This window comes from Lethenteron reissneri, chromosome 66, assembly GCF_015708825.2.
Source record: "Lethenteron reissneri isolate LAM-NWPU_2019-01 chromosome 66, ASM1570882v1, whole genome shotgun sequence".
Classification (NCBI taxonomy): Eukaryota; Metazoa; Chordata; class Hyperoartia; order Petromyzontiformes; family Petromyzontidae; genus Lethenteron; species Lethenteron reissneri.
This window is the reverse complement of record NC_083844.1, coordinates 5,048,647-5,062,227: the sequence shown is the minus strand read 5'-3', so window position 1 is coordinate 5,062,227 and position 13,581 is coordinate 5,048,647.

The window sequence follows — 13,581 nt, the reverse complement described above, 5'->3', positions numbered from 1 at the left end:
AATAAAGGCTCAGTCCTTTGTTATGTAGACTACCCATAGTCTCAAGCCGCACCTTACCATAATAAAAGTGGGCCGGTCCTGGCCCATCCCCCTCCCCCCTCAACCAGTATATATACGGGGTAGTATCCCTTGGAATCTCTCATTTACTTGATTACAGCAAGCGTGCTGTGATGGTTCCACCTGAAGACGGAAGCTCGTGTTGCCTCCGAAACGTCGTGATTTTTATTTATTTTTATTTTACTTTTATTAATTTTAGATTTTTTTACCTACGTGACTTTACCGAAAAAACCTAAGAATATGAATACTTGCAATCACGAAAGCTTCAAATCTAGAATTAGGTTGGATAGACCCTGCTGGAGTCTTTAGACTCAGCCAGATACCAGCGGTGGATTGAGTGCATTGAAAGCCTGGACTTAATTCACTCCAGCGGCCATGCCTGGGCACTACTACGACACTGCTAATCCAACAATACTGGAATGCAAGAGTTCTGCTCAACTCTATACTCCAAACTAGTGTAAAACAAAATGACCGCTTGACAAAACATCAAGTGAGAGATCCATTACCAATTACACCAGACAATGTCCTGACAAGACCCCCACTGCCATCAACACAGAAGAAGGGAGGGACTGGCTGAAATGAAGAAAAATAAGGCTGCCAACAAATATGGTAATCACCCCCCCCCCCCCCCCCAAAAAAAAAAGATTCTTCATCACTTAGCTCTTAGGGACCTGGCAAAACTTTACACCAAAACCATGAAAATCAGATGAATCCCAAAAGAATGGTGGGAGGCAATGGTATTTGCAGTACCCAAACTGGGCAAGCCAACTGAAAACCTGGAAAGCTATAGTCCAATATCACTCAAGTGCACGACCTATAAACTCCTGGAAAACATCATCCTCCAGAGATTTGTCGAGTCTGATCCCTGCAGAACAAGCGGGATTCCGGCCTGGATGCAGCTGTCTTGACCCAATTTTGACCCATGCGATGCATATTGCGGCCATATTCTGGAAGAATTTCAAGACCAGCGCACACTCTGAAAGTGACCTTCTGCGGCAACAATGTGCGACATGACACCACTCTGACCTATCTGAATGAAGCTGGACCCTATGCTAATATTCTGTGACCACCTGAAAAAACAGCCGCCAAGATCAACACAAGGGTCAACCTGGTCTATAAACTGGCAAGCACAAGCTAGGGAGTATCAGCACCAGTGCTACGGACATCAATGGTGGTCCTTTTGTACTCTGCAGCCGAGTACTATGCATCAGTATGGACCAGAAGTTGTCACACTCGACTTGTTGATGTCCAACTGAACACGACAATGCGGTGCATCACTTGAACCCTCAAGTTCACTCCAACACCCTGGTGGCTGGCCGTGCTGCCACGTATCTCTTCCCCACCCATCCGCCGCTAAGCTGCAACCACCTGGGAAGTCCTGCGAATCGAAGAAAAAGTCGCCTTGCCATTCATCATGACCTCACTAACATCCCTTGCCATCCCTTGAAATTTCACAAGCCTTTTTGGATCAATTTGCTTCACCTTAAGCAAGGCAAGTTCAACCCTGATGAATCCTGGAGAGTTGAATGGAGTTTCAAAAGAACTCACAAACAAACACCTTGTGAAAGACACATTGCAGAATATCCCTGGGTTTAATCTTCGACGAAGCTCATGGTTCACCCTAAGCCACATCCACACAAACCATGACAGTACCTGATCCACAAATGGAAAATTTAAACTGTCCAGTGTGCGACTGTGGTCATCCAGAACAGACACAGTACAACATATAACGACGCAATGCCCAATTGGCAAATACGAAGAAGACATCACGACGATACACTCCGCTGATCCTGGCAGTGTTTTCTGGCTTGACCTCCTGAATGTGAAATTGTAGTTGTTGCTCTGCATATAAATTATCCATGCGAAATAATTCCACCCCTCCGCTTGTATGTATGTTGAACTTATTTCGCACCATATGTAGACATCTTTGCAAGTAATAATTGCGAGGGATGGACAACGAACAAACAAAACGCAGTTCCAAATATATTGAGTTTCAAGTACCAAAGTACCAGTGGCTTCCTCATATTGGAAGAGTGTTCCAGACGTCTGCAGAAACGCATTTGAAAGCCTACAATCTACATTATCAATTAATGAAGCAACTATTCTCAGTCATATGGGTAAACATATGTCAATGCAAATCTCATCATGACTGCCAATAGATCTTCGTTTAAAGTTATCTCTGGATGTTGCCTAGTGATCAAGATGCAGTGCTTTTACCTCGACTATTCAGCCATGTATTGTGACATGACAATAGATACATAATGATGCATCGATTATTGCATCGAACTGCATGCATTGCATAGTGGGTTTGAGAAACGATTATTTGATATTCGTATACATGGTGTGTAATAATTGCATGTGACCTGCAGTCAATAGGAGTTTATTCAGTACATTCACCATGCACAATGTAAAAAAATACCCCATATATTATTGATCAGAATAATGACCCTGAATTGTAATTATTTATAATGTCGAATGGGAGGCGAATCGTTCCACGTCAAAATTAATATGTTTTTTTTTATTAATAGATATGTCAATTCGTCTGGCTGGGAATGCCACCACATGTCAGGGCCGGGTGGAGGTGTTCTACAATGGCGAGTGGGGCACGGTGTGTGACGACTTCTGGAGCTCACAGAATGCCAAGGTCGTGTGTCGTCAGCTGGGTTGTGGGCTCACTGGCTTTGCCGTGTCATTGGCTTACTTTGGATTGGGCAGTGGCCCTATCTGCTCGACGATGTTCAATGCTCTGGTTACGAGACTCAGCTTTCCGACTGTAGGCATCTTCCCTGGGGGAATAACGACTGCAGCCACTATGAAGATGCCTCGGTCATCTGCTTGCAAGGTTACTTAAATGAATGTGTGTTGGTCAATAAGTCTGTGTGCTCTCTTGTATTGTTATTACATTCCCAAGAAAATGACGTTCATTGCTATCAAGAAATGTATTCTTTATCCACTTAAGATCAATTTCATATATGTGTTTCATGCATTATTTCGAAAATTTATCCTAAAACTGATATTTGGAAGTTTAAATTGGATTCAACAACAAATTTCCATTTGAAAAGTCACTTCATTGAGCTATAATTTTTGGCTCGGTCACTTCTGAAGAAGATCTACACTAAATAGCTCAGCGAGTCTTACCTGGTAAAATAAAGAATGTAAAATTAATTAAGTATCATTTGAATAGATAAAACTAACTTGAATAGGCAGAAAATGAGTGCAGGCCAGAAGAAAATAATAACTTACACGCAAAATGCGTCTAACAGCAACACGTAACTGGAATCTCAGCATTCTATGCGTGTTCAGATATTCCCAATATTTTTTTGTGAAATGTTAATTTTTCTACCTAAAAAATACAATGTATACATCAAATATTCATTCAATACAATATTCTCACGTTTTTTTTATTTACAAGTGAATAGTAAATCCATTAAACAATGAATATTCAACTCCAGGTACTAATAGGAATTGTTCATTTAATATTACAAATGAAACAATTTAAAAACAACTTCCTTTCAAAATGATTAGATTTATATACTTTCATAAAGGGTGGTCACTACATCCACAGTTATATTTTTTTTAAATTCGTCTGTCTATTAATAATTTGAACATTTTCTCTTAAAATAAGTGAATACTATCTTGATAAATTGTCACCCATGCCTCTTGCAGTGCCAAATTTAATCGTTTTAACCATCACCAGCAAGACTACCACGACCATGACAGTCTCAGGGACGACTTCTCTCCCGGAATTGTTCTCCTACTGGGCCTACTTGCGAGAGACTGCGAGTGGAAACTTGGTTACAACATTCCAGATTTACTCAAACGTGACAACATTTACTGGCTTGGTTCCTGGAAGGAACTACTCTGTGTCTGTGGAGGCTTCCAATACAACCTTTAAATATGAGTCAGATGTGGTCACGGACAGAACTTGTAAGTACCAATGTGGTCAACTGTTCGAACTATATTAAAATAGACAGAAATGTGTGTATGCTACTATATATCACTATATATAAAAGCGTATTTGTATTTTACATGTTGTATTACTTAATTTGGTATTGAAAACGTTTTACCACCATGTGATGCTGCTATTGTCTCTGCATGTAAAATAGACACAAGGCACGATTCACATGTTTATCATGATTGGCTACGTACAGTGCCAAAGAAGTTCTACATACATACACTCCTCACCTGACCTCGGTGACTCGGGTACAACGAACCTCCTTATCAATGTTTGCGGTATAAAGCCCAGCCCCGCAATTGAAACAACCCTGTGGGGCCTGAAACTAAACAGCGTTTTAAAATGTTCGTCCGTTTTATTGTAAACCCTTGACATTATGGCTGGGCAGGCCACTCGTAAACTACAGGGATCGTGGGCCTTATTCATGGAAACTCTGGCATAGTTATCTTTTAGCCCTCGTGTGATCAGAACACAAAACACGAGGATAAGGAGTGAGTTCGGAATCGGGCGGTTCCCACCCCCGTGGATCTTGTTGTGGGCAGTGCATGCAGGAAGGTTGGTATTGCCCTCCTACCCCCCTCTGGGGATAGACGTGGATTCAATCACCGCCCTGCGGGGCTTTTGTTATGACAACTCCACTTGGAATGTGGAGGCTCCCCCAACTTTTGTCCCGGATCCGTTGCTCTCCCCTCACCATATACTAATAACCGATGCTACCTCTCGTAGTCCGCATGTGTGTGGACTAGTGAGCCCAATCTCCTTCCCATCTATTGACCCAGGGGTATTGAGGGTCTCAATCCACATAATTTTTGTACCCCCCCCCCGCCCCCACCTTGTTACGGTCCGTGCCTTATACTGGGCTTTTGTTTTGTTGAAAATAAAACACGTACTTTTATCATCAATACATAGTTGGACCAAAATAAGAGGGCATATACTAAATATATGGTGATTGTGGTAACGTATGTGTTATATGCCACTTTAGTGGCATAAGTTAATGACATAATTCGCCCTTTCACTTCGACTCTCAATCATTTTATTTGACATTGCAGTGCCTCCAAAAGTCAATGTCACCGTCATCGTCAACAGCCCTACAGCCATGACGGTCTCATGGGTGGCTCCTATTTCAGATGTTGACTACTACATAGTCTACTTAAATGAAACTAACAACGCATCAGTAGCACATCACTTCAATTTTTCCTCCAGTGTTACAATGCAGCGCTTAATTGGTTTAGTTCCTGGTAGAAGTTACCAGATATCTGTAACAGCGAACAGTGGCATCAACTCCCAATCATCAGCCATCATTACTAAAAGGAGCTGTGAGTATTTACATGTTTATATATTTATTGTTATTTGCGTTATAGAAATGTGTGCAGCCATGTTGAGAGAATCATAATTTGGATTGTAGGTTTTATTTTCGTTAGAATTTTGTCCAAATATTTACTTATTTAATCACTTGTTCACGAACAACATAGGACATCTTTACTCAGTGATTATACAGAAATGAATACCTCAATCATGGAATTATCCATGTGTAATAAAGGACTCAACCACTGTGTCTGTCTTCGTTGTCCTTTATTCGGGTTCTTTACACGTGCCCACACGGCTCTCTCTCCGAGACTCCCCCGCTTGGCAGCCCGATGCTGCCGTCGCTCCCGTAGCCTCTCACTCCACTCTGATGCAGCTCCGCTGCTGATCTCCTCGTGCAGGCCTCCGGCTGCCCTCACTGCAGCCTCAACCGGCTCCCCGTTCCTCCCTGCTCGGTCACCGCTGGCCGACGGTGCCGAAACTTATCCTGGATGTGTGGCGATCTCGCCACCCTCCAACATCCGCCCTGCGTGGCCTCACTCTATATTTCTCTCCAACTCCCCCCCGCTCTTCCGGTTTCTCCCCCTTAAGACTTGATCCCTCTCTCCCACGTGACCTAACTCCTCCCCCCGTGACGTCACATCCGCGAGGCCGTTTACACCCGCATTACACATGTGTGGAGGCTTCCAATACATCTTTCTAAACGTGGTCAGATATGGTAATGGACAGATCTTGTACGTACCGATGCAGTCAACTGTTCAAACTATATTAATATAAACATTAATCTGTGTATGGTACTATATATCACTATATATAACTGCATTGTGTATCTTACATATTGTATTACTTAATTTGATATTGCAAGCGTTTCGCCATGCAATGCTACCATTATTTCTGTATTTAAAACAGACAAATGCACGATTCACATGTTGGTTATGTTCACGTGAGCTCTTGTTTTGTTGCAAATCAAACACGTACTTTTATCATCAATATATATTTGGACGAAAAAGAGGGCATATAGAAAATACATGGTGATCGTTGGATATAATGTGTTATATGCTAGTTTTGTGGTTTAAGTTGAGGACATAACAGTTTTTTTGGGCTAGATTGTGTAAATTCAAATGGGTAGTTAAACCCACAACCACCTGACACAGCCAATTAGTAAGGTTTGTCACGTAAACAGAACATGACAATTCGTTGCTAGTGTAGTGACTGACTTGGAGACGTAACTCTTGGAGGCAACTCTTTAATTAACACCGAGCACACTGTTACACACTCTGCACTGTTACACAACGCTCTGTCTCTCGCTTAAACGCAACGCTATACTGGTTGCTATCCTACAACACAAAGCTAGCCATCTGACACTGACGGTGCTGAGCTAAGACAGCCAACTACTACTAGCAGCACAATTATGAAGTGGACGACGACAGGTGACGAAGGCACGAAACGAAAGCGGCCAAGGCGATAGCAGCGACGACGACGACGTGGGGATCTCACTCCAATGACGGCGGCCCCGAGCCTTCACTCAGGGTCCCCTTTAATCCTGTTAGCATGGCCTCATTCCGCCCCAGCCACGCCCCCCTTCGTAAACTTACGAGCGGGCTCTCGACGCGTCCCTCTGTAACCTTTAGCCTAGATTCTTCTCGGGTCTATCACGTGGCCTGCTATCAATCAGTGCTGCTTCACTCTGCAGATCCCCTTCCCTACCAGCAGCCAGCACTATGCTACGTAGTAAACCATTTCATGTCACTACACGAGTGTAGTACATTCGGGTATTGGAATGTAAATCCACAAAATTTACAATTCAAGAACGACGTTTCACCAGTAAATATAAATAGCATCATCAGACAACAGCCAGAGTTGTGGATAAATCCTCCTGTACGTTATTAAATAGAGGAATAAATGTGATGTGATCACATGAGCCATGTGAATGGATATTCGAATTGGAACTATGTATTATTTTCACGTGAAATTTCTCAAATTGTACTTATTTAATTGCCTATTTACGAACAACAAAGGACAAATTCACTAAATATCCATACAGACATGAATACCTCAATCATGGAATGATGCCTCTGTCAATGTTAAGACCGGAAGCAGGTGGATGGCTTCACTATTCTGGCAAATCGCCTGACGATGCTGGGTGCAATTTCCAGCGAACATCGCACTAAAATTGTAAATGTTGTGGATTCACTCTTCAAACACACAGGTCGGCTGAAATAGTAAACTCTTTGGCATTTTGTTTACGTGATGAATCCCTTACTGATTGGCCGTATCGGGTGGTGGAGGGTTTCGACACATTTATAAATAATAATGCGATCTAACCCAAAAACGTTTATTATGAACCTTTAAACAGCATATATACGTATCAAACACGTCATTGAAAACCATTCCATGAGCATTTAAAACCAGCCTTCTATAGTTGCAAATTGTAACTTTATGAATAGAAAATGTATTTGTGAAATGTGTAATGACCGAAAAATTACCTCAAGACATATGCAGCCTAATTGCTATTTAAAACTAAGCAAAGATCTCAAAAAATATTTATAATGAATATTATTGGTCGTGAAAGCCTACGTGTTACAAAGAAACAGCAACTTTTAACAAGGTCGAATATAAGAACTATATATGTTCAAATACCAGGATATATTATGGTTGGAGCCCATGTTGAACTAAATTTGACATGTAATACTTATATAATGTAATCCTTACATAATGCAAAGTATGTACTCACGTAAATTAAGGTCGATTGTTAACATTAGTCGTGAGTTAAGTTTGAACCAAGCCTGCGTGACCCACCTCCCCCATTCACCGTTTTTCATTAACCATGGTAATTAGGTTTTAGCAAATGTTCCTGCAAATACTGACTTTTAAACTACACTACAGGTTAAGCCAGCCTTTAATTTCATTGTATTCTATGGAAAATGATGTTTGCCTCAATTGTCACTTTTAAATATCCGTTTTCAAATGACATACTTTTCCAATCAACACATAGTTGGACAAACAAGAGGGCATATATACCAAATATATGGTGATCGTTGTATCTAGTGTGTTGTATGCTACTTTTGTGAATTAAGTTAATCATTTAATTATCCCTTGAAATTCGTCTGTTTCATGTTTATTTGACATTGCAGTTCCTCCACAAGTCACTGTTACCGTCATCGTCAACAACCTTACAGCCATGACGGTCTCATGGGTGGCTCCTATTTCAGATGTGGACTACTACGTGGTATACTTAAGTGAAACGTACAATGCAACAGCAGTGATGAGCTTCAATTTGTACTCCAACATTACAACACGAGCATTTACTAATCTTGTCCCTGGTAGAAGTTATAATGCGTCTGTAACCGCATACAGTGGCAACAACTCCCAACCGTCAGACATTGTCACGAGCATAACCAGTAAGTATATGCATTATTTATATTCAGACAATTATTTCGGTGAGCACCACAGACGAAACACGTTTTCCCAAGCAATAGCAATCACCATAAATAGAATTCAGGTGTTTTGGCAATTGCTAAACAATTTAAAATATCTTTCAGAGACATACAACTAAAACACATTAGAGAATTGTACATAAGGGAGCTTTTGAAGGCAGATCTAGATTATGATAAAATAATGAACGCACGTAAGATTAAAAGTGCTCAAAGACTCGAAGAAGTGCATGCTGGGATTACACCAAGAGACAGGACATGTCATTAGAAGGGATGACGACCAGTGGTTGAGTGGCATCAATAGGAGGGAACGTGCCTGAGAGTGTATGCACCTGGGAGATGGAGTGATGAAATCAGTTCGTTGTAGGAGCTAGATGGGCTGTTACATTACAGAATCATCAGGGATGCTGATGTCTTGGGGAAGCCTTCATCCAGAAGTAGACTGTTCATGGCTGATGTTGATGAAAAAGGCTACGTGTAAAACTGTAACACCTGAAGATGGACGCTTGTGTTGCGACCGAAACGTCGTGTTTCTTTTCTTTTATTATTATTTTAATCTACGTGACTTTACCGAAAGAACTAGAGAGTATGGATTCCTGCAGTCACGAAAGCTTCAAATCAAGTTTAATGAAAAAGCTTTATATATGTAGTGTTCCATTGCATAGCACCATCGTTTCCAAGAATCAAAGTGGGAGCATACTTCACCGATCCTGAAAAATACTTCCAAGCTTCCCCAAAAGTCACCATAGGCCAATAATTGTCCACATTGACATAAAATCCCCGTGATTGTGTCCAAACCGATTACCAAGGGGGAACTTGGCCAAAGCTGACTGGGGCCAATATTAGGAGACTGTAGAGAGAGTGGTGAGTCGAATACCCACGACACCGGAATGCTATCACTATTTTATTAGCCTCCTCACTGCAGCCGCCAAGAAGAGCAACCCACGAGGCTTCTGCTGGACAAAAGAGACCCAGGACCTTATCCGAAAGTACAACCAGTTGGGCAGCCAGAGGTTGGATAGATATTCTTAGGTTTTTTCGGTAAAGTCACGTAGGTAAAAAATCAAAATTAATAAAAGTAAAATTAAATAAAAACAAAAATCACGACGTTTCGGAGGCAACACAAGCTTCCGTCTTCAGGTGGAACCGTCACAGCACGCTTGCTGTAATCAAGTAAATGAGAGATTCCAAGGGATACTACCCCGTATATATACTGGTTGAGGGGGGAGGGGGATGTGCCAGGACCGGCCCACTTTTATTATTATGGTAAGGTGCGGCTTGAGACTACGGCTAGTCTACATAACAAAGGACTGAGCCTTTATTATGGTAAGGTGTGGCTTGACACTACGGCTAGTCTACATAACAAAGGACTGTGCCTTTATTATGGTAAGGTGACAGTAACTCAAGAATAGTTGTCTGTCAAATAAGATGGTCCAAATATGTGTAGTTAAATCTTTTTTGCATGGTTAATCACATCTTTCTAATGATTACTCAGTTTGTACCCATCATCACGGTTGATGTAGACTATCCGTAGTGTGAAGCCGCACCTTACCATAATAAAGGCTCAGTCCTTTGTTATGTAGACTACCCATAGTCTCAAGCCGCACCTTACCATAATAAAAGTGGGCCGGTCCTGGCCCATCCCCCTCCCCCCTCAACCAGTATATATACGGGGTAGTATCCCTTGGAATCTCTCATTTACTTGATTACAGCAAGCGTGCTGTGATGGTTCCACCTGAAGACGGAAGCTCGTGTTGCCTCCGAAACGTCGTGATTTTTATTTTATTTTTATTTTACTTTTATTAATTTAGATTTTTTTACCTACGTGACTTTACCGAAAAAACCTAAGAATATGAATACTTGCAATCACGAAAGCTTCAAATCTAGAATTAGGTTGGATAGACCCTGCTGGAGTCTTTAGACTCAGCCAGATACCAGCGGTGGATTGAGTGCATTGAAAGCCTGGACTTAATTCACTCCAGCGGCCATGCCTGGGCACTACTACGACACTGCTAATCCAACAATACTGGAATGCAAGAGTTCTGCTCAACTCTATACTCCAAACTAGTGTAAAACAAAATGACCGCTTGACAAAACATCAAGTGAGAGATCCATTACCAATTACACCAGACAATGTCCTGACAAGACCCCACTGCCATCAACACAGAAGAAGGGAGGGACTGGCTGAAATGAAGAAAAATAAGGCTGCCAACAAATATGGTAATCACCCCCCCCCCCCCCCCAAAAAAAAAGATTCTTCATCACTTAGCTCTTAGGGACCTGGCAAAACTTTACACCAAAACCATGAAAATCAGATGAATCCCAAAAGAATGGTGGGAGGCAATGGTATTTGCAGTACCCAAACTGGGCAAGCCAACTGAAAACCTGGAAAGCTATAGTCCAATATCACTCAAGTGCACGACCTATAAACTCCTGGAAAACATCATCCTCCAGAGATTTGTCGAGTCTGATCCCTGCAGAACAAGCGGGATTCCGGCCTGGATGCAGCTGTCTTGACCCAATTTTGACCCATGCGATGCATATTGCGGCCATATTCTGGAAGAATTTCAAGACCAGCGCACACTCTGAAAGTGACCTTCTGCGGCAACAATGTGCGACATGACACCACTCTGACCTATCTGAATGAAGCTGGACCCTATGCTAATATTCTGTGACCACCTGAAAAAACAGCCGCCAAGATCAACACAAGGGTCAACCTGGTCTATAAACTGGCAAGCACAAGCTAGGGAGTATCAGCACCAGTGCTACGGACATCAATGGTGGTCCTTTTGTACTCTGCAGCCGAGTACTATGCATCAGTATGGACCAGAAGTTGTCACACTCGACTTGTTGATGTCCAACTGAACACGACAATGCGGTGCATCACTTGAACCCTCAAGTTCACTCCAACACCCTGGTGGCTGGCCGTGCTGCCACGTATCTCTTCCCCACCCATCCGCCGCTAAGCTGCAACCACCTGGGAAGTCCTGCGAATCGAAGAAAAAAGTCGCCTTGCCATTCATCATGACCTCACTAACATCCCTTGCCATCCCTTGAAATTTCACAAGCCTTTTTGGATCAATTTGCTTCACCTTAAGCAAGGCAAGTTCAACCCTGATGAATCCTGGAGAGTTGAATGGAGTTCAAAAGAACTCACAAACAAACACCTTGTGAAAGACACATTGCAGAATATCCCTGGGTTTAATCTTCGACGAAGCTCATGGTTCACCCTAAGCCACATCCACACAAACCATGACAGTACCTGATCCACAAATGGAAAATTTAAAACTGTCCAGTGTGCGACTGTGGTCATCCAGAACAGACACAGTACAACATATAACGACGCAATGCCCAATTGGCAAATACGAAGAAGACATCACGACGATACACTCCGCTGATCCTGGCAGTGTTTTCTGGCTTGACCTCCTGAATGTGAAATTGTAGTTGTTGCTCTGCATATAAATTATCCATGCGAAATAATTCCACCCCTCCGCTTGTATGTATGTTGAACTTATTTCGCACCATATGTAGACATCTTTGCAAGTAATAATTGCGAGGGATGGACAACGAACAAACAAAACGCAGTTCCAAATATATTGAGTTTCAAGTACCAAAGTACCAGTGGCTTCCTCATATTGGAAGAGTGTTCCAGACGTCTGCAGAAACGCATTTGAAAGCCTACAATCTACATTATCAATTAATGAAGCAACTATTCTCAGTCATATGGGTAAACATATGTCAATGCAAATCTCATCATGACTGCCAATAGATCTTCGTTTAAAGTTATCTCTGGATGTTGCCTAGTGATCAAGATGCAGTGCTTTTACCTCGACTATTCAGCCATGTATTGTGACATGACAATAGATACATAATGATGCATCGATTATTGCATCGAACTGCATGCATTGCATAGTGGGTTTGAGAAACGATTATTTGATATTCGTATACATGGTGTGTAATAATTGCATGTGACCTGCAGTCAATAGGAGTTTATTCAGTACATTCACCATGCACAATGTAAAAAAATACCCCATATATTATTGATCAGAATAATGACCCTGAATTGTAATTATTTATAATGTCGAATGGGAGGCGAATCGTTCCACGTCAAAATTAATATGTTTTTTTTTATTAATAGATATGTCAATTCGTCTGGCTGGGAATGCCACCACATGTCAGGGCCGGGTGGAGGTGTTCTACAATGGCGAGTGGGGCACGGTGTGTGACGACTTCTGGAGCTCACAGAATGCCAAGGTCGTGTGTCGTCAGCTGGGTTGTGGGCTCACTGGCTTTGCCGTGTCATTGGCTTACTTTGGATTGGGCAGTGGCCCTATCTTGCTCGACGATGTTCAATGCTCTGGTTACGAGACTCAGCTTTCCGACTGTAGGCATCTTCCCTGGGGGAATAACGACTGCAGCCACTATGAAGATGCCTCGGTCATCTGCTTGCAAGGTTACTTAAATGAATGTGTGTTGGTCAATAAGTCTGTGTGCTCTCTTGTCTTGTTATTACATTCCCAAGAAAATGACGTTCATTGCTATCAAGAAATGTATTCTTTATCCACTTAAGATCAATTTCATATATGTGTTTCATGCATTATTTCGAAAATTTATCCTAAAACTGATATTTGGAAGTTTAAATTGGATTCAACAACAAATTTCCATTTGAAAAGTCACTTCATTGAGCTATAATTTTTGGCTCGGTCACTTCTGAAGACGATCTACACTACATAGCTCAGTGAGTCTTACCTGGTAAAATAATGAATGTAAAATTAATTAAGTATCATTTGAATAGATTAAACTAACTTCAATAGGCAGAAAATGAGTGCA